General features: G+C 37.2%; 1 long non-coding RNA gene across 1 annotated transcript in view; it reads right to left on the minus strand.

Annotated features, from left to right (window-relative positions):
- LOC109500820 overlaps nucleotides 1-23,297 on the minus strand; it is a 278,313-nt gene extending 255,016 nt beyond the window's left edge. The window contains exon 1 of the long non-coding RNA XR_002743068.2: nucleotides 23,141-23,297. This is a non-coding gene — a long non-coding RNA (uncharacterized LOC109500820). The remainder of the gene's footprint in view (nucleotides 1-23,140) is intronic.
- Between the last annotated feature and the right edge of the window lie 3,423 nt (nucleotides 23,298-26,720).

Raw genomic sequence — 26,720 nt, forward strand, 5'->3', positions numbered from 1 at the left:
GGAATAATACTGTGAGAGAAACTCAGCACTATTAACCATTAATATCAGTGTCAATGGGCAGATTCCATGAATGAAGCAAGGTTTGCAATTAGGGCCTTAGGGTACGATGGGTAATATAAATAATGTCAGATGTGGTACATTAAACTTGAAAGTACTGTCGTTCCCATTTTAATCCCTACAGTGACTCAAGTCTGCTTATTACAGCCTCCTACCATCCCCTTGAAAATAAGAAACAGGGAAACCTCGTGATGGGCTAAGGAAAAGAAACACAGATTTTTTACTCTTGCTGACTGTAGATCATCCCTGGTTGACTCATGCTATTTCTATTTTTATAAATAGTCATGATCAAACAGATATAGCAACTTCTCATTTAAAAATAAAACTACCACCACCAACAATATATGAACAAAATTTGGGGGGATGGGGTGGGGAGGGATCGCTTTTCATAGTTTTCATTAAAGAAGGACATTGAGTCCCGGTGCACATAAGAGAACAAACCTATAAGTGTATTTTGATGAAAGACAAATGTTTGATACTTGTTCTGGGGCAGGTAAAAAAGGGTTTACAAAGTCCTGTTTCCTGATCCTCCGCTTTGCTTCCTTTGTAGAAAGCCTTAGTGGCAGGCACAGAACTGTTTGATTAACTGCTGAGTTAAGCCTGAGGGAGCACACTCAGGAGTCCTTCTCTGGCTAGCTCTTCTAACCTGTCTTTCTCCTCTTATACCTGTGCATATTGGCTAATGTCCATTAATCACATAAATTGGGAACAATGGATTTTGGATAATTTTCCCCCTTTCTCATAAAGGGAATAAATCATTCCAGACAACATGCACAAGCAATTCAGCTGAATTGTAACCCAGGGTGGACTTACTGCTGTCAAGGGGGAAGTTTGGGTTGATGGTTCTTCTGAGCTGCCCAGCTCAGTGGTTTTTCTGTTCACATTGTCAGCTTTTTTCTTGCAGACTGTGGTGTAATAGGGACTTCAGCTACAGAAGGGATATGGGGAACTAGTTCTGTTGGGAAAAAACGTTCAACCTCCCTAACTTTCATCATTAACTTTCCACATAATCCTTCCCTTATGATAGAATTTCTAGTTTTCCATTGGTACAACTGAAATGAAAAGAGGAAATATAATATTAGCAATCAGTTGCAACATTCAAGGAAAAGCATATGACCCATTTGTTTTAAACCTACTGGCTGCTTTTAGAGAGACAAAGTCTGATGGTCAACTACCACGGAGGGGCCATCAGGGCCTTGCAGTTCAGCCATTCACCAATGACAATAAGGCAGTATTTGGGGTCAAATAAACATGGATATAAAGCCAGGGGCAGATTACCCTAGCCCTCCAGGAAGCATAGTCCTGCACTCACTTAATAGCAGTATAGGAAGAACTTGGTCTAATCAGATTTCTCCATAACAACTTCAAGTGTACAAAACTTAGAGCTTCAACAAGCATCCTCAATAGGATATTCTCTGTACCTACTGGCATTTCAGAAACTACTTGAAAACCAACTCTTTAAATGTAAGAACTAAACTAACTACTTCTAGAATTGCTGTCCCCAATTTTTTTAAATAGATGTTTTCATCAAAAGAGCATTTTAGTTGTTTTCATGTCAAATAGATATTTAGATGAAAGAATTGAAGTAATACTTCAAAATGCTATACTATTTTTCCACAATTCAACCTAGAATTGAAGTACAATATTAATACAACTAAAAATAATTTTTTTATATGGCAGCAATAATTATTGTCCCTAGCAGGTAATACAGTAGTATCTTGAAATAGGAAAAGAGCAGATGCCTGCATCAGAGTCTACTTCTGGAGGTATTTTCCTGCTATAAAATTGAAAGGTAGTTTATAGTCACAATATTAAGAACAAAAAAAAACACTAACAAAGAATATACACTTTCCTCTACTCTTGCTTTTAATGCTAGTGATGTATATGGTCTTTAAAGCCTCTGACAATAAGAATAAATCCAAAGAACATAATTACCCACATTTTTCTATTAAAAATTAGATAAGTGTATCTTTTATTTAAAATATTACTCTTGGAAGGAGATCCAACATGGTGGAGAAGTAGGGGGACCTGAAGTTCCCTCATCCCTCAAACACAACAGTGTTGAGGCCAAATGACTTTGAATTCCAAGAGTCCAGGCTGCAGAGTGACAGAGACGTCTCCAGGGACCCACAGGGACAACCTGGAGGACCATAAGTGCATGATTGCAAACTGGGAGAGATAAGACATGCACAGGGGTGAGGGATCCCCTTCTGCAGAGAGACAAAGGAAAGAAAAAGAGGGGCTGGGGAAGCATAGGACTGTATCTGGACAAGAGAAAAACCATGGACCTGGACAGACAAAGATCCAATCTCTAACTGTGGGACTTTCTCTGAACTGGGGCTAGCTGCCTTGTTCGCACACCTGGGGAGGAGGGGAGCCAGCCTCAGGCTCAGTAATGAATTCAGAGGCACAGTCTGCAGTGGGAGAAAGCAATCCCCTCCCTGGAGTGATGTGGGAACAAGGTACATAATCACTCAAAGGACAAAAGACTGCCTGTGCCCACCAGCCAGAGGCCATATGTCCGCGTCACAGAGCGGCTCTTCCCTGGAACACAGGGCACATGGAACAGGACCCTTCAAGACATTGTAGTTTTTTACCGCAGCCCAGCACCAGGCAGATGCGGGAGTCAGCGGAACAGGACACACTTCCTCATTCACACCCACAGCACTGTGAGGATGGCCTGAACAGAGTGGTCTGGGACACCCAGTCCATGGAGGAGAGTCTGGAATGCCACCATTTTTCACCCCATCACCAACAAGGTGGGTCCCCAGGGATCCCACAGTGGGCCCACAGTGGAGGCGGGACCTGCCTACACCAAACCAGGCCCCTCCACACCTGGTAACAGCATATCCACAGGAGCGGATGATGCTGACAAACCAGACAGTCCCTCCTCCAGACCAGCACTGACACCAGTTCCAATGCACCCACCGGTTTTGCAGTTCCTAATTCTTGGACAATTTTTATTATATATATTTTTTTCTTCTTTTTCTCCTTCTTATTTCTTGCTTCCTCTAGTCTGGTTGTTGGTTTCTTTAAGCAGACATATTTCATCTATTCTCTTTATACCTGTTCTATACCTCCTTCTTTATTTTCCTCTTTCTCTCTCTCTCTTGAAAAGCCGTAGAGTTCCTCAGTCTGGTCAATTTTCTTTTCTTTTCTTTTTCCCCACCCCTGTCATTTTTTCTCTTTGTATGGGATAAGGCCACTTCCATCAACACCAACCCTACCCCGTTGTTTTGCTGGAGCTAGTGTTTTGGGGTTTTGTTTTGTTGTTTGGTTTGTTTATTTTTTTGTGGGTTTTTTTTTTTGTTTTCTTTTCAAGGGCTACTTCAAGGAACAAATCAAAGTACACCTGGTGGAGAGTCTAAAACATCACTACGAGTAGGGAGATGAAGCAACCAAAGTCACAACAACAGAGAGCAAGTAACACTCTCCAAAAAAAAAAAAAAAAAAAAAAAAAACCACCTCTTGTAGGGCCAGACCCTGGACAGTTTATGACCCCCTCTTTAATATAGCAGTGCTCAGAGGTGCAAGACACATAAGCTTTTGAAACACATAAGGGATAGAAAAGTAGCCAAAATAATGAAATGGAAGAATTTGCCTCAAAAAAAATTATAGGACGAAATGACAGCTAAAGAATTGATCAAAACAGATATAAACAATATAACTGAACAAGAATTTAGAGTAATAGTCATATGATTAATCACTGGGCTTGAAAAAAAAAGCATAGAAGACAGCAGAGAATCATTGCTGCAGAGATCAAGGAAATAAAAATAGTCATAATGAATTAAAAAATGTTGTAAATGAGGTGCAAAATAAACTAAAGGAAGTGACAGTATTGAAGAGACAGAGGGCAGAATAAGTGAAATAGAAGAAAAATTATGGGAAAAGATGAAGCTGAGAAAAAAAAAGAGGTAAGGGAATTCTGGACCATGAGAGGAGAATTAGAAAATTAAGTGATTCAATGAAACGTAATGATACCCATATCATAGGAGTTCCAGAAGAAGAGATAGAGAAAGGGGCGGAAGGTGTACTTGAACAAATCATAGCTGAGAACTTCCCCAATCTGGGGAAGGAAGCAGACATTGAAATCCAGGAGGCACAGAGAACTCCCTTCAGACGTAACTTGAATCGATCTTCTACATGACTTATCACAGTGAAACTGGCAAAATACAAAGATAAAGAGAGAATTTTGAAAGCAGCTAGAGACAAATGGGCCTTGACCTACAAGGGCAGACACATAAGGGTAGTAGCAAACCTATCTACACAAATTTGACATGCCAGAAGGGAGGGGCATGAAATATTCAATGTGCTAAATAGAAAAAATATGCAGCCAAAAATCCTTTATCCAGCAAGCCTGTCATTCAGAATAGAAGGAGAGATAAAGGCTTTCCCAAACAAACAAAAACTGAAGGAGTTCATCACCAATAAACCATCCCTGCAAGAGATCCTAAGGGGGACTCTGTGAGGGGAATGTTGCAAAGACCACTAAGGACCAGAGACATCACTACAAGCATGAAACCTACAGATAACACAATGACTCTAAATCCATATTTTTCAAAAATAATACTGAATGTAAATGGACTAAATACTCCAACCAAAAGACATAGGGTATCATAATGGACAACAAAACAAGACCCATCTATTTGCTGCCTACAAGAGACTCATTTTAGACCCGAGGACACCTTCAGATTGAAAGTGAGGGGATGGAGAAGCATCTGTCATGGTATTGGAAATCAAAAGAAAGCTGGAATAGCTATAGTTATAACAGAAAAACTAGATTATAAACTAAAGGCTGTAACAAGAAATGAGGAAGGTCATTATATCATAATTATGGGGTCTATCGGTCAAGAAGAGCTAAAAATTATAAAAGGTTATGCACCCAATTTGAAGCATCCAAATATATAAAACAATTAATCACCAATATAAGCAATCTTACTGGAAAGAATATGGTAATTGCAGGGGAATTTAATACTCCACTTCCAACAATGGACAGATCATATAGACACAAAGTCAATAAAGAAACAATGGCCCTGAATGCTACACTGGACCAGATGGACTTGACCGATATATTCATGACTTTTCATACTAAAGCAGCAGAATACACATTCTTCTAAGTACACATGGAACATTCTCCAAGATAGATCACATACGGGGTCACAAAACAGCCCTCGATAAATATAAAAAAACTGAGATAGTACCATGCACATTTTCTGAATCACAGTGCTATGAAACTTGAAATGAACCAAAGAAAAAAGTGTGGAAAACCTCCAAATGTATAAAGGTTAAAGAACATCCTACTAAAGAATGAATGGGTCAACCCGGCAAATAAAGAGGAAATTTTAAAATATATGGAAACAAATGAAATTAAAACACCACCGTCCAAACCCTTTGGGATGCAGCAAAAGCAGTCCTAAGAGGAAAATACATTGCAGTCCAGGCCTATCTCAAGAAATAAGAAAAATCCCAAATGCAAAATCTAAAAGCACACCCAAAGGAACTAGAAGCAGAATAGCAAAGAAACCCCAAGGCCAACAGAAGAAGATAAATAATAAAGATTAGAGCAAAAGAAACAATATAGAAAACAAAAAACAGTAGATCAATGAAACTAAGCTGGTTTTGTGAAGAAAATCAACAAAATTGATAACCCCCTAGTCAGACTTCTCAAAAAGAAAAGAGAGAGGACCCAAATAGATAAAATCACAAATGAAAATGGAATTATCACAACCGATCCTTCAGTAATACAAACAATTATCAGAGAATACTATGAAAAATTATATGCCAACGTGAAAGAAATGGACAAATTCCTAAACACGCACATACTACCAAAACTCAAACAGGAAGAAAGAGAAAATTTTGATAGACATATAGCTAGTGAAGAAATTGAATCCGTTACAAAAATCTCCCAACAAATTAGAGTCCTGGGCCAGATGGCTTCCCTGGGGAATTCTACCAGCCATTTTAAGCAGAGTTAATACCTACCGTTCTCAAGCTGTTCCAAAAAATAGAAACAGAAGGAAAGCTTCTGGACTCACTCTATAAAGCCAGCATTACCTTGATTCCCAAATCAGAGAGAGACCCTGCAAAAAAGGAGAATTACAGGCCTATATCCCTGATGAATATGGATGCAAAAATTGTCAGTAAGATACTAGCAAATCAAATTCAACAGCATGTTAAAAGAATTATCCACCATGATCAAATGGGATTCATTCCTGGGCTGCAGGGCAGGTTCAATAATCACAAAATCAATGTGATGCATCACATTAATAAAAGAAAGGATAAGAATCATATGATCCTGTCAACAGATGTAGAAAAAAACATTTGACAAAACACAGTATCCTTCCTTAATAAAAACCCTCATGAAAGTCGGGATAGAAGGAACACACCTAAACATCATAAAAGCCATATATGTAAAGCTCACCACTAATATCATCTTCCATGGGGAAAAACTGAGATCTTTCCCCCTGATATCAGGAACATGACAGGGATGTCCACTCTCACTGCTGTTGTTTAACATAGTGTTAGAAGTCCTAGCATCAGCAATCAGACAACAAAAGGAAATCAAAGGCATCAAAATTAGCAAAGAAGAAGTCAAACTGTTACTTTTGCAGACGACATGATACTGTATATGGAAAACCCAAAAGACTCCACCAAAAGGCTACTGGAACTGATACGTGAATTCAGCAAAGTTGCAAGATACAAAAATCAATGTACAGAAATCGGTTGCATATTTATACACCAATAATGAAGCAACAGAAAGAGAAATCAAGAAATCAATCCCACTCACAATTACACCAAGAAGCATAAAATACCTAGGAATAAACCTAACCAAATATGTAAAGGATCTGTATGCTGAAAAATTAGAAAGCTTATAAAGGAAATTGAATAAGACACAAAGAAATGGAAAAACATTCCATGCTCGTGAATTGGAAGAGTAAGTATTGTTAAAATGTCAATATTACCCAAAGCAATCTACACATTCAATGCAATCACAATCAAAATTGCACTAGCAGTCTTCTCAAAGCTAGAACAAGAAACTGTAAATTGTTTTTTGGCGAAAGTAATATCGAAGAAGAAAACCAAAGTGGGAGGCATCACAATCCCAGACTTTAGCCCCTACTACAAAGCTATAATCACCAAGATAGTATGGTACTAGCACAAAAACAGACACATAGATAATGGAATAGAATAGAGAACCCAGAATTTGACCCACAAATGTATGGCCAACTAATCTTTGACAAAGCAGGAAAGAGTATCCAATGGAAAAAAAAAGTCTCTTTAACAAGGTGCTGGGAGAACTGGACAGCAACATGCAGAAGAATGAAACTAGACTACTTTCTTACATTACACACAAAAATAAACTCAAAATGGATGAAAGACCTGAATGTGAGACAGGAGACCATCAAAACTCTAGAGGAGGAAGCAGGAAAATACCTCCCTGACCTCAGCCGCAGCAATTTCTTACTTCACACATCTCCAAAGGCAAGGGAATTGAAAGCAAAAATGAACTATTGGGACCTCATGAAGATAAAAAGATTCTGCACAGCAAAGGAAACAATAAAACTAAAAGGCAACTGACGTAATGGGAAAAGACATTTTCAAAAGACATCAGATAAAAGGTTAGTATCCAAATATCTATAAAGAATTTACCAAACTCCACACCTGAAAAACAAATAATCCAGTGAAGAAATGAGAAGATGTGAATAGACACTTTTCCAAAGAAGACATCCAGATGGCCAACAGACATATGAAAAAATGCTCAATGTCACTCATCATCAGGGAAATACAACTCAAAACAACACTGAAATACCACCTCACACCAGTCAGAGTGGCTAAAATAAACAACTCGGAAACAACAGATGCTGGAGAGGATGTGGAGAAATGGGAACCCCCTTGCACTGTTGGTGGGGATGCAAACTGCTGCCACTCTGGAAAACAGTGTAGAGGTTCCTCAAAGAATTAAAAATAGAACTACACTACAACCCAGCAATACCGCTACTAGGAATTTATCCAAAGGACACAGGAGTGCTGATTCACAGGGGCACACACACCCCAATGTTTTTAACAGCACTTTCAACAATAGTCAAATTATGGAAAGAGCCTAAACGTCCATCAACTGATGAATGGATAGAGAAGATGTGTTTTATATATACAATGGAATACTACTTGACAATGAGCAAGAATGAAATCTGGCCCTTTGTAGCAACGTGAATGGAATTGGAAGGTATTATGCTAAGTGAAGTCAGCCAGAGAAAGACAGGTATCATATGTTTTCACTCATATGTCGCACTTGAGAAACTTAACAAGACCATCGGGGAAGGGAAGGGGAAAAATGGTTACAAACAGAGAGGGAGGGAGGCAAACCATAAGAGACTCTTAAATACTGAGAACAAAATGAAGGTTGATGATGGGGTTGGAGAGAGGGGAAAGCAGGTGATGGGCACTGAGGAGGGCACTTGTTGGGATGAGCATGGGGTGTTGTATGTAAGCGATGAACCAAGGGAATCTATCCCCAAAACCAAGAGCACACTGTACACACTATATGGTAGCCAATTTGACAATAAATTGCATTAAAAAATAAAATAAATTTAAAAATAAAATAAAATAAAATAAAATTTTACTCTTTAGTATTACTTCTAAAGTATAAGTTGAAACATAGTATTAAAGAACTATTCATATTCATGTAATAAGATAAAGTTCAACATAAATAAAGAAATAATGATGTAATAATGATGTATTGATTTTTCTAGTTTATATTTTCAGATTGTGGTCTGATTCCTAATATGCCAATTTTGAATATTAAAGAATATTTCAGGGGGGGCAGGTGGCGCAGTTGCTTGTGTCTGACTTTGGTTCAGGTCATGATCTCACAGTTCATGAGTTTGAGACCTCTGTCAGGCTCTGTGCTGCTAGTTCAGAGCCTGGAACTTGCTTCAGATTCTGTGTCTCCCTCTCTCTGCCCATTCCCCATCGTACTCTGTCTCTCTCAAAAATAAATAAAACATTAAAAATTATTTAAATATAAAAAAGAATATTTCAAAGTATTAGGTAAACAGTTACAACAGAAAGGTCTAAACAAAATTCAAGAGTTCCCTCAATTTTTAGAAATAGGACAGAAAATCAGTCTCTCCAGTGGTTAAGCTTGTACATATACATTTAGAAGCATTTTTTTTCTTTTTCCCCTCCCTAGATTAATACAGATAATACTTGAGCAGGAAAAAAGAAAATATAGAATACAAAATTCAAGTGAAAACTTCAGGCTAGGAAAAAAATAAATTTCAAAGAATACAAAGACATTTACCACAAGTGTTTTATACTAGAAAATTTTTTATGAAAACATACATTTGATATAGAATTCCAATAGGAGATGAAAAAGGAACTGAATTAAAGAAAAACCAGGAACTGAAGAAATACATTAAGGAACAAAATCACAGTATTAAAGAACAAAAAGTAGGTACAGCAAAGAATGAAATAGATATCATGGACAATTGAAAAGCAAATTATTAACAATGAGTAAGCCTTGGATTGATCATAGCAAATGCAAGCAATATTAAAAGATTAATATAAGTCAGAAAAAACAGTGGATTAGTAAAGCAAGATATCCTTAAAATGAAATAAATGAATCTGTAAATTGACAGACCACACACAGTTCCAGGCAAATGCTCAAAACCGAGGATCCTGGGAAGATGGAGGCATAGGAGGACACTGGGCTCACCGCGAGTCCTGCTGATCACTTAGATTCCACCTACACCTGCCTAAATAACCCAGAAAACCGCCAGAGGATTAGCAGAATGGAGTCTCCGGAGCCAAGCGCAGACGACAGGCCCACGGAAGAGGGTAAGAAGGGCGGAGAAGTGGTGCGCGCTCCACGGACTGGCAGGAGAGAGCCGGGGCTGAGGGGTAGCCTGCCGGCCAAGCGGAGCCCCTGAATCTGGCTTGCAAAAGCAGAGGGACCGGAAAGAGTGTGTTCCGACAGAAGCGGGACTTGACATCTGGAAGGTTATAAGCTAACAGCTCTGCTCAGAGAACAGGAGGCTGGAGGACAACGGGAGGGAGAGTTGTTGAGCCCCGGGATGACAGAGCTCATCTTGGCGAGGGACAAAGGTGCTCACCAGCACCATCTCCCTCACCCATCCCCCAGCCAAAATCCCAAAGGGAACCAGTTGTGCCAGGGAACTTGCTTGCACCGCGCAAACACCCAATGCTGTGCTTCTGCGGATCCATCCCTCTGGAGGGTCTGACTCCCTCCCGGTGCCGCAGGGCCCCTCCCAAAGTTGATCTCTGAAGGAAAAGTGAGCTGAGCCTACCCCTCCCGCCCCTATGCACCTTGTCTACCCAGCTAATACGCCAGATCCCCAGAACCACAAGCCTGGCAGTGTGCAAGTAGCCCAGACAGGCCACGCCACCCCACAGTGAATCCCACCCTTAGGAGAGGGGAAGAGAAGGCACACACCAGTCTGACTGTGGCCCTAAGGTGGGCTGGGGGCAGACATCAGGTCTGACTGCACCCTGCCCACCAACGCAAGTTATTCAAGACAGGACAGGGGAAGTGCCCCGAAGTCCCGCACCACTCCAGGGACTATCCAAAATGACGAAACGGAAGAATTCCCCTCAGAAAAACATCCAGGAAATAACAACAGCTAACGAACTGATCAAAAAGGATTTAAACAATATAACAGAAAGTGAATTTAGAATAATAGTCATAAAATTAATCGCTGGGCTTGAAAACAGTATAAAGGACAGGAGAGAATCTCTTGCTACAGAGATCAAGGGACTGAGGAACAGCCAGGAGGAGCTAAAAAATGCTATCAATGAACTACAAAATAAAATGGAGACAACTATGGCTCGGATTGAAGAGGTAAAGGAGAGAATAGGTGAACTAGAAGATAAAATTATGGAAAAAGAAGAAGCTGAGAGAAAGAGATAAAAAAAATCCAGGAGTATGAGGGGAAAATTAGAGAACTAAGTGATGCACTAAAGAGAAATAATATACGCATAATTGGTATTCCAGAGGAGAAAGAGAGAGGGAAAGGTGCTGAAGGGGTACTTGAAGAAATTATAGCTGAGAACTTCCCGGATCTGGGGAAGGAAAAAGGCGTTGAAATCCAAGAGGCACAGAGAACTCCCTTCAGACGTAACTTGAATCGATCTTCTGCATGACATATCATAGTGAAACTGGCAAAATACAAGGATAAAGAGAAAATTCTGAAAGCAGCTAGAGATAAACGTGCTGTAACATATAAAGGGAGACCTATAAGACTTGTGACTGATCTCTCTACTGAAATTTGGCAGGCCAGAAATGAATGACAGGAGATCTTCAATGTGATGAACAGAAAAAATATGCAGCTGAGAATGCTTTATCCAGCAAGTCTGTCATTTAGAGTAGAAGGAGAGATAAAGGTCTTCCCAAACAAACAAAAACTGAAGGAATTCGTCACCACTAAACCAGCCATACAAGAGATCCTAAGGGGGATCCTGTGAGACAAAATACCATAGACATTGCTACAAGCATGAAACCTACGGACATCACAATGACTCTAAACCCGTATCTTTCTATAATAACACTGAATGTAAATGGACTAAATGCGCCAACCAAAAGACATAGGGTATTAGAATGGATAAAAAAACAAGACCCATCTATTTGCTGTCTACAAGAGACTCATTTTAGGCCTGAGGACACGTTCAGATTGAGAGTGAGGGATGGAGAACTACTTATCATGCCCCTGGAAGTCAAAAGAAAGCTGGAGTAGCCATACTTATATCAGACAAACTAGACTTTAAATTAAAGGCGGTAACAAGAGATGAAGAAGGGCATTATATAATAGGGTCTATCCATCAGGATATATAGGGTCTATATAACAGGGTCTATCCATCAGGAAGAGCTAACAATTATAAATGTCTATGCGCCGAATACCGGAGCCCCCAAATATATAAAACAATTACTCACAAACATAAGCAACCTTATTGATAAGAATGTGGTAATCGCAGGGGACTTTAACACCCCACTTACAGAAATGGATAGATCTAGACACACGGTCAATAAAGAAACAAGGGCCCTGAATGATTCATTGGATCAGATTGACTTGACAGATATATTTAGAACTCTGCATCCCAAAGCAACAGAATACACTTTCTTCTCGAGTGCACATGGAACATTCTCCAAGATAGATCACATACTGGGTCACAAAACAGCCCTTCATAAGTATACAAGAATTGAAATCATACCATGCATACTTTCAGACCAGAATGTGGTGAAGCTTGAAATCAACCACAAGAAAAAGTCTGGAAAACCTCCAGAAGCATGGAGGTTAAAGAGCCTCCTATTAAAGGTTAAAGAACACCCTACTAACGAATGAATGGGTCAACCAGACAATTAGAGAAGAAATTAAAAAATATATAGAAACAAATGAAAATACAACATTACAAACGCTTTGGGATGCAGCGAAGGCAGTCCTGAGAGGAAAATACGTTGCAATCCAGGCCTATCTCAAGAAACAAGAAAAATCCCAAATACAAAATCTAACAGCACACCTAAAGGAAATAGAAGGACAGCAAAGACAGCCTAAACCCAGCAGAAGAAGAGAAATAATAAAGATTAGAGCAGAAATAAACAATATAGAATCTAAAAAAACTGTAGAGCATATCAACGAAACCAAGAGTAGATTTTTTGAAAAAGTAAACAAAATTGATAAACCTGTAGCCAGGCTTCTCAAAAAGAAAAGGGAGATGACCCAAATAAATAAAGTCATGAATGAAAATGGAATTATTACAACCAATCCCTCAGAGATACAAACAATTATCAGGGAATACTAGGAAAAATTATATGCAACAAACTGGACAACCTGGAAGAAACGGACAAATTCCTAAACACCCACATGCTTCCAAAACTCAATCAGGAGGAAATAGAAAGCTTGAACAGACCCATAACCAGCGAAGAAATTGAATCAGTCATCAAAAATCTCCCAACAAATAAGAGTCCAGGACCAGATGGCTTCCCAGGGGAGTTCTACCAGATATTTAAAGCAGAGATAATACCTATCCTTCTCAAGCTATTCCAAAAAATAGAAAGGGAAGAAAAACTTCCAGACTCATTCTATCAAGCCAGTATTACTTTGATTCCTAAACCAGACAGAGACACGGTAAAAAAAAAGAGAACTACAGGCCAATATCCCTGATGAATATAGATGCAAAAATTCTCAATAGGATACTAGCAAATTGAATTCAACAGCATATAAAAAGAATTATTCGGGTGCCTGGGTGGCGCACTCTTTTAAGCGTCCAACTTCAGCCAGGTCACGATCTCGCGGTCTGTGAGTTCGAGCCCCGCGTCAGGCTCTGGGCTGATGGCTTGGAGCCTGGAGCCTGTTTCCGATTCTGTGTCTCCCTCTCTCTCTCTGCCCCTCCCCCGTTAATGCTCTGTCTCTCTCTGTCCCAAAAATAAATAAACGTTGAAAAAAAAATTAAAAAAAAAAAGAATTATTCACCATGATCAAGTGGGATTCATTCCTGGGATGCAGGGCTGGTTCAACATTCACAAATCAATCAATGTGATACATCACATTAATAAAAGAAAAGATAAGAACCATATGATCCTGTCAATCGATGCAGAAAAGGCCTTTGATAAAATTCAGCATCCTTTCTTAATAAAAACCCTCGAGAAAGTCGGGATAGAACATCTTAAAAACCATTTATGAAAAGCCCACAGCTAACATCATCCTCAATGGGGGAAAACTGAGAGCTTTTTCCCTGAGATCAGGAACACGACAGGGATGCCACTCTCACCGCTGTTGTTTAACATAGTGTTGGAAGTTCTAGCATCAGCAATCAGACAACAAAAGGAAATCAAAGGCATCAAAATTGGTAAAGATGAAGTGAAGCTTTCACTTTTTGCAGATGACATGATATTATACATGGAAAATCCGATAGACTCCACCAGAAGTCTGCTAGAACTGATACATGAATTCAGCAAAGTTGCAGGATACAAAATCAATGTACAGAAATCAGTTGCATTCTTATACACTAATAATGAAGCAACAGAAAGACAAATAAAGAAACTGATCCCATTCACAATTGCACCAAGAAGCATAAAATACCTAGGGATGAATCTAACCAAAGATGTAAAACATCTGTATTCTGAAAACTATAGAAAGCTTATGAAGGAAATTGAAGAAGATATAAAGAAATGGACAAACATTCCATGCTCATGGATTGGAAGAATAAATATTGTCAAAATGTCAGTACTACCCAAAGCTATCTACACATTCAATGAAATCCCAATCAAAATTGCACCAGCATTCTCCTCGAAACTAGAACAAGCAATCCTAAAATTCATATGGAACCACAAAAGGCCCCGAATAGCCAAAGGAATTTTGAAGAAGAAGACCAAAGCAGGAGGCATCACCATCCCAGACTTTAGCCTCTACTACAAAGCTGTCATCATCAAGACAGCATGGTATTGGCACCAAAACAGACACATAGACCAATGGAATAGAATACAAACCCTAGAACTAGACCCACAAATGTATGGACAACTCATCTTTGACAAAGGAGGAAAGAACATCCAATGGAAAAAATCTCTTTAACAAACATTGTTGGGAGAACTGGACAGCAACATGCAGAAGGTTGAAACTAGACCACTTTCTCACACCATTCACAAAAATAAACTCAAAATGGATAAAGGACCTGAATGTGAGACAGGAAACCATCAAAACCCTAGAGAAGAAAGCAGGAAAATGTCTCTCTGACCTCAGCCATAGCAATCTCTTACTCGACACATCCCCAAAGGCAAGGAAATTAAAAGGAAAAATGAACTACTGGGACCTTATGAAGATAAAAAAAAAAACTTCTGCACAGCAAAGGAAACAACCAACAAAACTAAAAGGCAACCAACGGAATGGGAAAAGATATTTGCAAATGAAATATCGGACAAAGGGCTGGTATCCAAAATCTATAAAGAACTCACCAAAAAACTCCACACCTGAAAAACAAATAACCCAGTGAAGAAATGGGCAGAAAACATGAATAGACACTTCTCTAAAGAAGACATCCGATGGCCAACAGGCACATGAAAAGATTCTCAAGGTCACTGCTCATCAGGGAAATACAAATCAAAACCACACTCAGATATCACCTCATGCCAGTCAGAGTGGCCAAAATGAACAAATCAGGAGACTACAGATGCTGGTGAGGATGTGGAGAAACGGGAACCCTCTTGCACTGTTGGTGGGAATGCAATCTTGTGCAGCCACTCTGGAAAACAGTGTGGAGGTTCCTCAGAAAATTAAAAATAGACCTACCCTATGACCCAGCAATAGCACTGCTAGGAATTTATCCAAGGGATACAGGAGTACTGATGCACAGGGGCACTTGTACCCCAATGTTTATAGCAGCACTCTCAACAATAGTCAAATTATAGAAAGAACCTAAATATCCATCAACTGATGAATAGATAAAGAAATTGAGGTTTATATACACAATGGAGTACTACGTGGCAATGAGAAAGAATGAAATATGGCCCTTTGTAGCAACATGGATGGAACTGGAGAGTGTGATGCTAAGTGAAATAAGCCATACAGAGAAATACAGATGCCATATGGTTTCACTCTTATGTGGATCCTGAGAAACTTAACAGGAACCCATGGGGGAGGGGAAGAAAAAAAAAAAGAGGTTAGAGTGGGAGAGAGCCAAAGCATAAGAGACTCTTAAAAATTGAGAACAAACTGAGGGTTGATGGGGGTTGGGAGGGAGGGGAGGGTGGGTGATGGGTATTGAGGAGGGCGCCTTTTGGGATGAGCACTGGGTGTTGTATGGAAACCAATTTGACAATAAACTTCATATATTGAAAAAAATGCTCAAAACCAAGACTTATTCTGAATATAGAATTATAGAATAAAGAAAACTCCATATATTCAAGCAGAAAAAGCCTATCACCTATATCTCTGCATCTATGCCACTCATAAATTCTTCTGCGAGAAAAATAAACTTCATTTAACAAATCCTATCTATTAAAGAATATATCAAATGAACATACAGAATGAAGAAGCCATAGTAAATATACAGTGGCAGACACCAAATCCATTTAAATATAACGCTTCTAAATAATTATGTGAATTATGGTTATTTAACACACTGTAACTAGTAAAACAATGACCACGTAAAAACTTAATAAATTAGGAAATGTAGCAATGGAAGAAAATGTCAGAGTGCAAATTACTCTTACTTTCAAGTTATGAGTTACTGAATGAGGTCTATATTTTAAGTTTGAAAAATACATAACGCTATAATCTCTTAATTTATTGCATAATCTCACTTTAATATTAGTGAGTTTTATACTCAATTTTTGTGAAGATGCATAAGAAGATGCAAAATTAGGGGTACCTGGTAGGGTCAGTCAGTTAAGTGTCCCACTCTTGATTTTGGTTCGAGCCCCTTATCAGCCTCACGCTGACGGCGCAGAGCCTGCTTGAGATTCTTTCCCTTTCTCTGTGCTCCCTCTCCCCCTCAAAATAAATGAATAAACTTTAAAAAAACATAAGTCATTACTAAGTTCTCATTCCTGTATTTGTTTGGTCAAAGAATAACATAAGACCATTTTTTTAAATAGCACATATGACAACCCATTTTTAACCAGCATGACAGATCTCTGTTGTCTCTGAAATAATGGTTATCTAATATTAATGAAAGATTACTTCTGTGCAGTAGAATCTGGAGTGGTTTTCATCAACTTTATGTGTTTTTTTTGTGAATAGCTTGAATCCATCATAAACAGAGATTACCTTGATAATGCCAAAAATAAGAATTTTTTTAAGTATCTTGTTTCTGGCAACATAAAGAACCAAAATTAGTTTGACTCATTTGAGTAATCCAATTTCAACAGTATCAAAAAATTTTTTGTATATGGATAGTTCCCTAAATTAAGCATTTCCACATCTTTTTTTTTTTTCAAATCCCTACCATTTCAACTTTGTGGTTATTCAAATGCCACTTTCGAGACACATTGTGTTGAAAGTAAATATCAATTGTAAAATGTTTCATTTGGGAAAGCTGCAAAATAAACAGGCAGTGTTTTGACTGGCATGACATAAAAGATGATGAGTTTAGTTTTTAGACCAGATTTCTTGTTTGTTCTTCTAGGTTTCTTTCTCAAAAATTAGCAAGTGCCTTTGAAAAACCCAGGATAGCTTGTGCTTTACAAAATTTGCTAATATTGTTGTGTTTCAATTTCCCACAAAAACTATAGGAGCTTCTAAATGAGAATATTTACCTCCACCATCCCTATCTTCATTATCTCTAATAGGCCAAGTTTTAGGACCTAAATATAATTTAAAATAATTCAGAATATGGGATACCTGGGTGGCTCACTGGGTTAAGCATCTGACTTTGGCTCAGGCCATGATCTCACAGGTTTTTTGAGTTTGAGCCCTGCATCAGGCTCTATGCTGACAGCTCAGAGCCGGGAGCTTGCTTTGGATTCTGTGTCTCCCTCTCTGTTTCTTCCCTGCTGGCACTGTCTCTGTCTCTCTCTGTCTCGCTCTCAAAAATAAATAAAGATAATAATTCAGAATAGTGCTTGTTTTGCTATCTTATTTGATGCAAAGAAAAAACAAAATGAAACTACTCAAATTTATGGCTACTTTGGGTCTTAGAACATAACTAATATTTAAAAGAATAAGTTGTCATGTGACTATTTTCTCATTTTCAACATTTCACCCTGCTAAACAAACTTAATTACTTAATTTGTAGAATTTAGTTCCTACTGCATATGCTACATGTTAGCTATGTAGGTCTAAGGGGTTAGGACTTAAAGTCCAGGGCCAAGTCTGTGTGCTGGTGAACACACTTTCCCTTGTTACGGGAGATAGAATATTTTACGTAAAGAATATAGGCTCTTTAGTCTAACAGAGCAACTTTAAATCCAGCTATGCCCATTATTAATTCTAGGAGTTTGGGCAAATTACTTAGTATTACTGAACTTTAGTTTATACCTATTAAATAGGAATAATGGTAACATTTCACTGCACGTATGTGGTAAAGATTAAGTGATATGGGGGTGCCTGGGTGGCTCAGTCAGTTCAGCATTGGACTTCAGTTCAAGTCATGATCCTGAAGTCTGTGAGTTTGAGTCCCACATCCGGCTTTGTGCTGACAGCTCAGAGCCTGGAGCCTGCTTCAGATTCTGTGTCTCCCTCTCTCTCCATACACCTTCCCTGTTCACAGTCTGTCTCTCTCTCTCCCTCTGAAAAAATAAACATTAAAATTTTTTAAAAAAAGATTAAGTGATATAAAAATGTGTTTTTTCACATCTAAGACACCATCTATTGTAAATGCCCCCATTTCACTATGGCCCAATAAATGTGGCTAATTAAGCTATGATGCAGTGCTTTCAAATCACTTTATTTTTTTTTACTCAGAACTCTTGAACAATTTAGTCAAAATATTTACTGTAATTATAAATATTTACTATATGTATATATACACACACACACTATAATATATATATACACACACACACACTACATATATATGTCCAGTAATAAACTAAAAAACTTAAGTTAATCTAAAATGATTTTTATATTCAGTGTCCAACTCTTCTGAACTATTTTTAGTTGGCATTGTCAATGTGCATTTTCCCAACACATTTTCTGTGAGAAGGCACATTGAAGAAGCAACATTGCAGATTACTAAGACTTCCTTCGAAGAGGGTGACCCCATTCCATAATCTACTTTAAAGAAACTTTAGATTTAGAAAATAGTTACAGAAACAGTACTGAGCATTTCCATTTATCTTCACCCAGCTCTTCTCAATATTATGGATGGATCCACACTGTAATTCTCAAAATTTAGAAATTAATATTGGTAGAATACTATAAACCAAACTGCAGACTTTATTGAATCTCAGCAGTTTTAACATGATTGTCTCTTCTGTTTCATATCAAATCCAGGACTCATACTGCACTGAGTTGTCATTGTCACTGTATTCCAATCTATGTGTTATTGTTCTTTGTTTTTCATGCCCTTGACACCTTAGAAGAATACAGGTGGAGTATTTTGTGTTTGTCTGATCTTTTCTCAGGATAGAGAGAAGTTATCAATTATTAGGAAGGACACTATTCATTTTCTGTTTAGACCATAAAACATTACTGCAAACCTAATGGCCTAAACAACAAAAATTTATCATCTCACTGTTCTAGAAGTCAGAAATTCGTTGGCTTGACTGGTTTTCTCTGCTCCAGTTTCACAGGCTGAAATCAAGAGGTTGGCAAATCTGCTTTCCTTACTTGAAGTTTCGGGGAAGAAACCCTCATTTAGGTTTTTTTTTTTTTTGAGCTTAGGTTCCATTTGCTGGCTATCAGCTGTGGTTGATTTCAGCTTCTAAAGGCTGCATTCCTTTCATTGCTCTCCTCCCTCCATATTTAAACCAGAAAAGATATCAAATTCTTCTAATTTTTCAAATCTGTCTAAAGATACACTGAATATCTGACTAACTTTTAAAAACAGGTTTTATCTATGAGGCTAAATAAAATGTACTGTATAGGAACACTGTACTCTAGTTGGTAAAATAGTTTCTCAGAGGAGTATGGCTTAGCAATTCTGAAACTATTTTATATTACCCCAACATTGAACCAACAAGTAAATAAATGTATTACAGATAATGATCGTCGGGTGCCTTACAGTTGTGCAAAATAGGGACACCATTAACAATAGGCCATACCTAGAAACAGATCTGTTTCTAAATACCATTTAAGTCTATACATTTTAATGATTATTTATTTTACCATAATTTATCAGTGGAAGGTTTTCAGGCAGCAACTATACTCCTTTCTCAAATGATCTTTAAAATTATTTGACATTTAAATGTCAAATTCAACATTTACAGAAATACAATGCAATTGATGTGGAAATAAATATCTCTGACCAAGTCCCTACATGTACAATAAGGGAAACTATACTGCAACCTCTCTCTGGTTGACAATTGTAAAACACTATCAATTAGATGATGCAGCCTGCTTTCATACATCAACAACGTAAACTAAAAATGTGTAACTTAGAATGAATGAAGTAGTGTCAATATAAAATGCCTGACATACACTAGTCAATTAAGTCAATTATGTCTGGGTGAAACACAACCTGACCCTTGGTTCCCTCTACTTGCTCAAAGACTGAAAAATCTTAATTACATTGAAAATTACCGCTGAAATACAACTCTTTCACCTCACTACATATTGGTGACAAAAAAAATTTTATATATATATATATATATATAAATATATATATATATAATGTTAGCCAGCTTATATGTGTCCAAATAAACCCTCCTTTTCCCCAACAATTGAAACAGTTATTTAAAAAAAAAATGAAGAAATCCATTTCAGGGTAGACAGAAATAGGATTGATTGGATGAATTGGTAATTCACTATGGTAAGGTTACATATACACACATACCCACACATGTCCACAAGCACATCCATGTGTCATTTGTATTCACGAGTGTTAAATCAGCTTTTTTAGAAGATGTCAATCAGAAAAGATATTCAGAAAATTAAGCCTTTTTTAAAGCAATTTAACTTAGATTCCAATTGTGTCCATTAATTTAAAAGATTTCTACTTAAAAATCACTATCATTAAATTCCATATCTATGAAATTGTTTTAGAATACATATACATATATTTTTATTTTTATTCATGCGTTATAAAGCTTTCAACATGGGTTTTGGGGTCCAATTTCTTGATTTTAGTACTTAATGTTCTCACATTGGATGAAGAGTTAATTAATAGCAATTTGTGCCATATTTCCTTCACAAATGAATCCCAAGAATTATTCAAAATGGCAATTCATAACCTTATACAAAAGCACACAATAATCAACTAGAATTAAACCTCACCACATACGGTTCCTTTCCATTATCAACAAACGAATACTGAATGAACAAATGATTACTTGGCAGTAATTCTGATTCTAGGAAAAAAAGAACTACTTGAAAACATTTTAGTAACTAAAAAATTAATGCAAAAAATGTGGCCTTCTGCTTATACACACATTCTGATTTTTCACAATTTAATTACTGGTCTGCTTATATCACTGTTCCTCTTTTGCATCTTAGGTACTTGCTTGAAAATCATTTGGAATGCTATTATTTCCCTAAAAGAAGGTATTTCTAAAAGTAATAGTTCATCTTTAAGTAGCAAATGAGATTCAGAAGTACTTGCACCTGATAAAATACTGCTAGCATCTTTAAGTGTATAGTTTATAACCAGGGTAGAAAAACTAGACAATTTTTATGCAGACAATGACAAGGAAGAACACATACTTTGGCATCAAAAGCCCCTGGTTATATTTTCATATGTGACTTTCTAGCCTATGATCTTCATAATGTTATCTAACTTCTCCCTTAGTTTCCTATTTTATAAAATAGAAAAAATAGTGATATGTCATGCCATTGTTGGGATCATTATTTTCCTGTATATAAAGTTCCTGATTTAACAGTGCCAGTAAGTGATATTACATTCATTCAAATGCTTCATAATCCATACATATAAAAGGTTTTCTTTTCACCTTTGCATATTAAGCTTTTCAGTAAAAGATTAAAACATATGGACTTATTTATAAATTACTTATATTCATACTCTGCTTTTGCCAGTGAATTCTATTTTATTCTAATATTTAACTCTTCAGACATAACCTGTAGCCTTGGTAAATATCAGAGCACCTCAATGACAGGGACATTCTCCTATACTTGAATGCTCTTGCCCATGCTGGCACCACAGTCTTTCTAACAATAATCCTCAAGAGCTTAAAAAATAAGTTCTAACAAAAAACAAAGACGAAACAACAAAAAACACCTGAAGTGTTGCAACCACATCCAGTAAGCAGCATTCCATGGAGAACTTTGCCTTGTTTGGCTGCGTAACGAACTACACAGATACATCACAGTGCTTATAGTGAGTGACTAAAGTTTATCAAATTTAATAAACATGCATGTAAACCTAACCAGGCACACAAAACTCATTCCCATTTTCTTTTATTCTACAACACCCATTCTCTGTTGATACTTTCTAGCCATATGCATACATTATTCCTATTTTATTTTCTGAAAGGTCAGCAGAGAATCATCAGGTCAGCAGAATTAGATTCATTTTTCTACACACCTGTCTCTAAATCCTATTAAGTAATATTTTCAAAATAAAATTCTGGCATCTAAAAATAAGATTTATCAAAGACAACAAATATTTTAAAGTTATTTACATCAGTGTATAAATACATATATTAGTTAACATGTACATAAGCAACTATAATGCAATAGGTTTCAAAACAAATGACAAATTTAATCCTTCTCATCCAAAATGTTTTGAATTTGGAAAGACAAGTCTCATTCAGAAAACAGGTTGAGCAAAAATTAGGTTCTGTCAGCAGAAAGTCAGTTTGGCAAATGGTCGGTAAATCAGCCACAGAAAGAGAAAACTAGTTCAGTTCAATGAAAGAGCACAAGCAGCTCAACTTTGGAGCCAGGGGCAAAGGTGACAGGGCTCACATTTGAAAAAGCAAAACAAAACCCCACCTATTTTGCTACACAGCAAGAAGATGTCAAAATCTGTCTGCTATAGAAACACTCCCGAAAACTGAGGAGATACACAGCCAACAAATCCTCACCTCTTAGTCTGTGATTTTGTTTGACACATTAAGTCACGAAACGTCAGAGTGAGAAGACCTTGGAAAGCCTGTCATCCAACCCCTTCATTTTACAGTAAAAAGTGTACTGGATTTGGAATCCAAATACCTGAGTGAATTTCCTTATTGGTATTTAGTGGTCGAGTTTCTCTAATATGCCATTTAAACTCAGCCTCCTCTCCACATCCACAAAGAGGGAAAATGATATCTATGTTACAGTTTTATAATGATAATTGTATTATTTTCCTATTACCGATATTAAAAAAAATCACAGACTTGGTGAATTAAAAGAATACAAATTCATTGCCCTTAGAATTCTGGAGGCTGGAAATCTGCAAGGATCACACTGGGCTAAAAATCAACATATTAGCAGGCCTGAATTCCCTCTGCAGGCTCTAGGGTAAAATGTTACCTTACCTTTTCCCGCTTCTAGACGGGGCCTGAAGTTCTCAGCTCCTGGTGCACTTCTTCCCACTCTGGCATTGCCTCTCCTGTCTCTTCCTCTCTCTTCCTCTCATAAAGACCCTTTGATAACATTGGGCACACTTGGGTAGACTAGGATACCCTCCCTATCTCAGAGCCAGCTGATTAGCAACCTTAATTCTACAAGTAACCTTAATTCCCCTATAACAACATATCCACAGCTTCTAGAGATTTGGATGTGGACATTTGGGAGTAGGGAGTGCATTATTTTGCCTATCGTTATAACTACTCAAAAAATCCATCATAAAGTGTTTTATGGATATAAACAATTTCTATTAGAAATAAGGAAACAATGGTCAGAGTCTCATTGTTAATCAAGAGCAGAGTTCACCTTGGTCCCAGGTCTCCTAAGTACCTAATCACCACAACATGAGAAATCTGGCAGGAAGCACATATAGGCAAAACCAAACACTTGGCTTAGATTCAGTAATAGAGATTATGAAATCATCGCTGCTGGTTTCAATATGATCTTGTGACATCAAACTGCCTATATTGACTGTAGTTCCACAATCATTTAATTCTGAGAACTTTAGCAAGTTTCTTAACCTCCCTGAGCCTCATTTTCCCTGTATGTAAAAAAAAAAAAAAGGACAGTAGTACTTACTTCAGAGATTTATTGAAAAAGTTAAAAGAGAAAATTCATGTAGTGCTTAGCAAACTAACTGGCACACAGCAAGGGCTCAATAGATGTTAATTATCTTTAATGCCCTAGATCAATATATCCACCTGCCAGTCACAGAATAGTTACACTAGGCACCAAGGCACCCTGGAATATAAAATTTAATTTAGACTCATGCTATGCCCTTAAGAAGTTTATAGTCCAATAGTGAAATAAGTTAAATATATTTGTTTAGCTAATTAAGGAATTTTCATATGTAAAGTGGCCTTTCTTCACACTATCCCATAACACTTTAATCTACAAAGTGGTAAAAGCTGCCAAGTTACAGAGAAAACCAATAAAAGCTCATTGCTGAGCATGACCAAATCCAAAAGCTTCTGAATGACATAGAGTGAAAATTACCAAATCAAGAGAAACTTCAACTGCTAAAAATTAGATCTATGGAAATTATAGAAGATATTTTAAAATATCAGTGTATTTCTGTATGTATATGAGTCTGTATCTGTATGCATATGTACACTCATATATAAAAACACACACACCTATAAAACCAAGGTTAATTTACATAGATTAAACAGGTGTAATATTTTTTAGAAGTTGATTTCTGAAGGTACTTCATGCTCAGTGAGGATTTATTCAAGATAAACTTGTAGACTCTTAAAGGGTTTAAATTGTATGTGTTTATGGTGAAATTCTTTAAGAAAAATCTTTTAGAGAGGTGCCTGGGTGGCTCATTTAATTAAGCTTCTGACTTCATCTAAGGTCATGATACTGCTGTTCGTGGTTTTGGAGCCTGCTTCAAGTTCTGTGTCTCCCTCTCTGCCCCTCCTCTGCTTGTGCTCTGTCTCTGTCTCTCTCAAAAATAAATTAACGTTAAAAAAAGAAGAAGAAGAAAAATCTTGTGGAAGATTCTGAAGAGCAAGGGCACAACAGGATCTTAAAGTGAATCAATGACCTGGTAGATATAGTGGGTGAGCTAAGAATGTGACATTTTATACAGTTATAAGGACTTGAATCCCAAAAGTAAATCAAGAGAACTTAAATAGTAATGCCAACTATCTCTCCACTGCATGAGTTATCCAAGTCTGTAACTATAGTTATCCAGTTCTCATCATGATGGATGATTGTCCAGTTCTCATCAAGATGGATAACATGTTCTTGGATGCAAAAGTTCAATGTTTCAGTAGCTAGCATTCCACATATTCAATTTAATTCCAAACAAAATCACAACGAGAAATTTTAAGGACATTAAGAAACTCATTCTCAAGTTAAATTAGAAGAAAGTTTACCTGAAAATATAAAATTACTTTCTAAAAAATATAATTAAGAGATTTGATCTATAAAATATGCAATAAAATATATTGACTAAAAACACTGTGGAGACTGCCAGTTTTTATTTCCACATGTAAGAAGCTTTAAAGTCACCAATCTGACCTAATAACAAATAAAAAAACTGAACAGACTGAAAAATCAACAACTCTTCTTGGATCCCTAGGAGAAGGGAGAACACATAGCACACCTCTGCCCCCAAATCTGGAGAGACAGAGAGTTGAATGTTGGGAGTCATGGCTTCCTAGAGCAGAGACTCATTAGAAATTGCCAATGGAACCAGTGCTGGAGTAGGAAAACCTGAACTATAATTGACAAATTGCTGGCAGCTGAGTGCTGACAATTCTGAGAGTTAAAAATTCCCAGGCCTCCACAATACTGTGGGATTTACCTGGAGATGTTGACCAGATTCCCACAGTAAATATCACAGGAAAAATATGCTCTCTTGCTTCCTGAAGGGAAATGCCCATTCCAGCTGGCTCTCACATTCCACCTGGAAGAAGGGAAATACTCAAATCCAGCTCACCTAAGGGGAGAGAAAACACTGAGAAATACTTGTGAAGTTTACAGTCCAGAGGCATGGGCTCACTAAAAGACTGAAACCTAATCATACAACTACAAAACACTTCCCCCTCTCCCACCCTCTCCCACACCTCGCCATTACATACTTAAGGATTATTTACAGTAATTCATTTTATTGTACCATGCATGTCCACCCATCAAGAACAAATAACAAGGCATACCAAATGTCAAAAAACACAATTTGAAGACAAAGAGCAAGCATCAAAAACAGACATGGTAGAGGCGTTGAAATTAACAGACCAGGTATTTAAAGCAACCATGATTAATATGCTTAGAGGTCTAATGGATAAATAAGACAATGTGAAAGCACAGATAGATAAAATAAGCAGAGAGATGGAAATCCTAAGAAAGGACCAAAACAAATACTAGACCAAAAAAAAAAGGCTATAAAAGAAAAGAATACACTTGATGGGCTTACTAAGTACTCTGAACATGACTGAGGAAATAAATAATCTCTGAGCTAGATGATATGTCAATAGAGTCCTTAAAAACTGGGAAGCAAAAAGGACAATGATTGAAAAAAAAAAGGACAGAATATTTAAGGACTATGGGACAACTACAAAAGGGGGGACATATGTGTAATGGGAATACCAGAAGGAGAATAAAAAAGGGAAAAAAATAAATATTCAATACAATAATGACTATTTCCCCCAAATTAATGTCAGACACTAAACTGTGGATCCAAGAAGCTCAGAGGATACCAAGCAGGAGAAATGAAAAAACAACAATAATAAAAAAAACCACATAGGCATATCATTTTTAAACTAGAGAAAATCAAAGATAAAGAAAAAATACTGAAAGAAGAAGAAAAAAACGCCTTACTTGTAAAAGGACAAATATAAAAATTATATGTAACTCCCCTCAGAAACCATGGTATAAAGAATAAAGTGGAATGAAATACTAAAAATTCTGTGAGAGAAAAACCCACCAACCTAGAGTTCTGTACCCTGTGCAATTTTCCCTCAAAAGTGAAGAAATTAACAC

This window comes from Felis catus, chromosome B3 (genome assembly GCF_018350175.1).
Source record: "Felis catus isolate Fca126 chromosome B3, F.catus_Fca126_mat1.0, whole genome shotgun sequence".
Lineage (NCBI taxonomy): Eukaryota > Metazoa > Chordata > Mammalia > Carnivora > Felidae > Felis > Felis catus.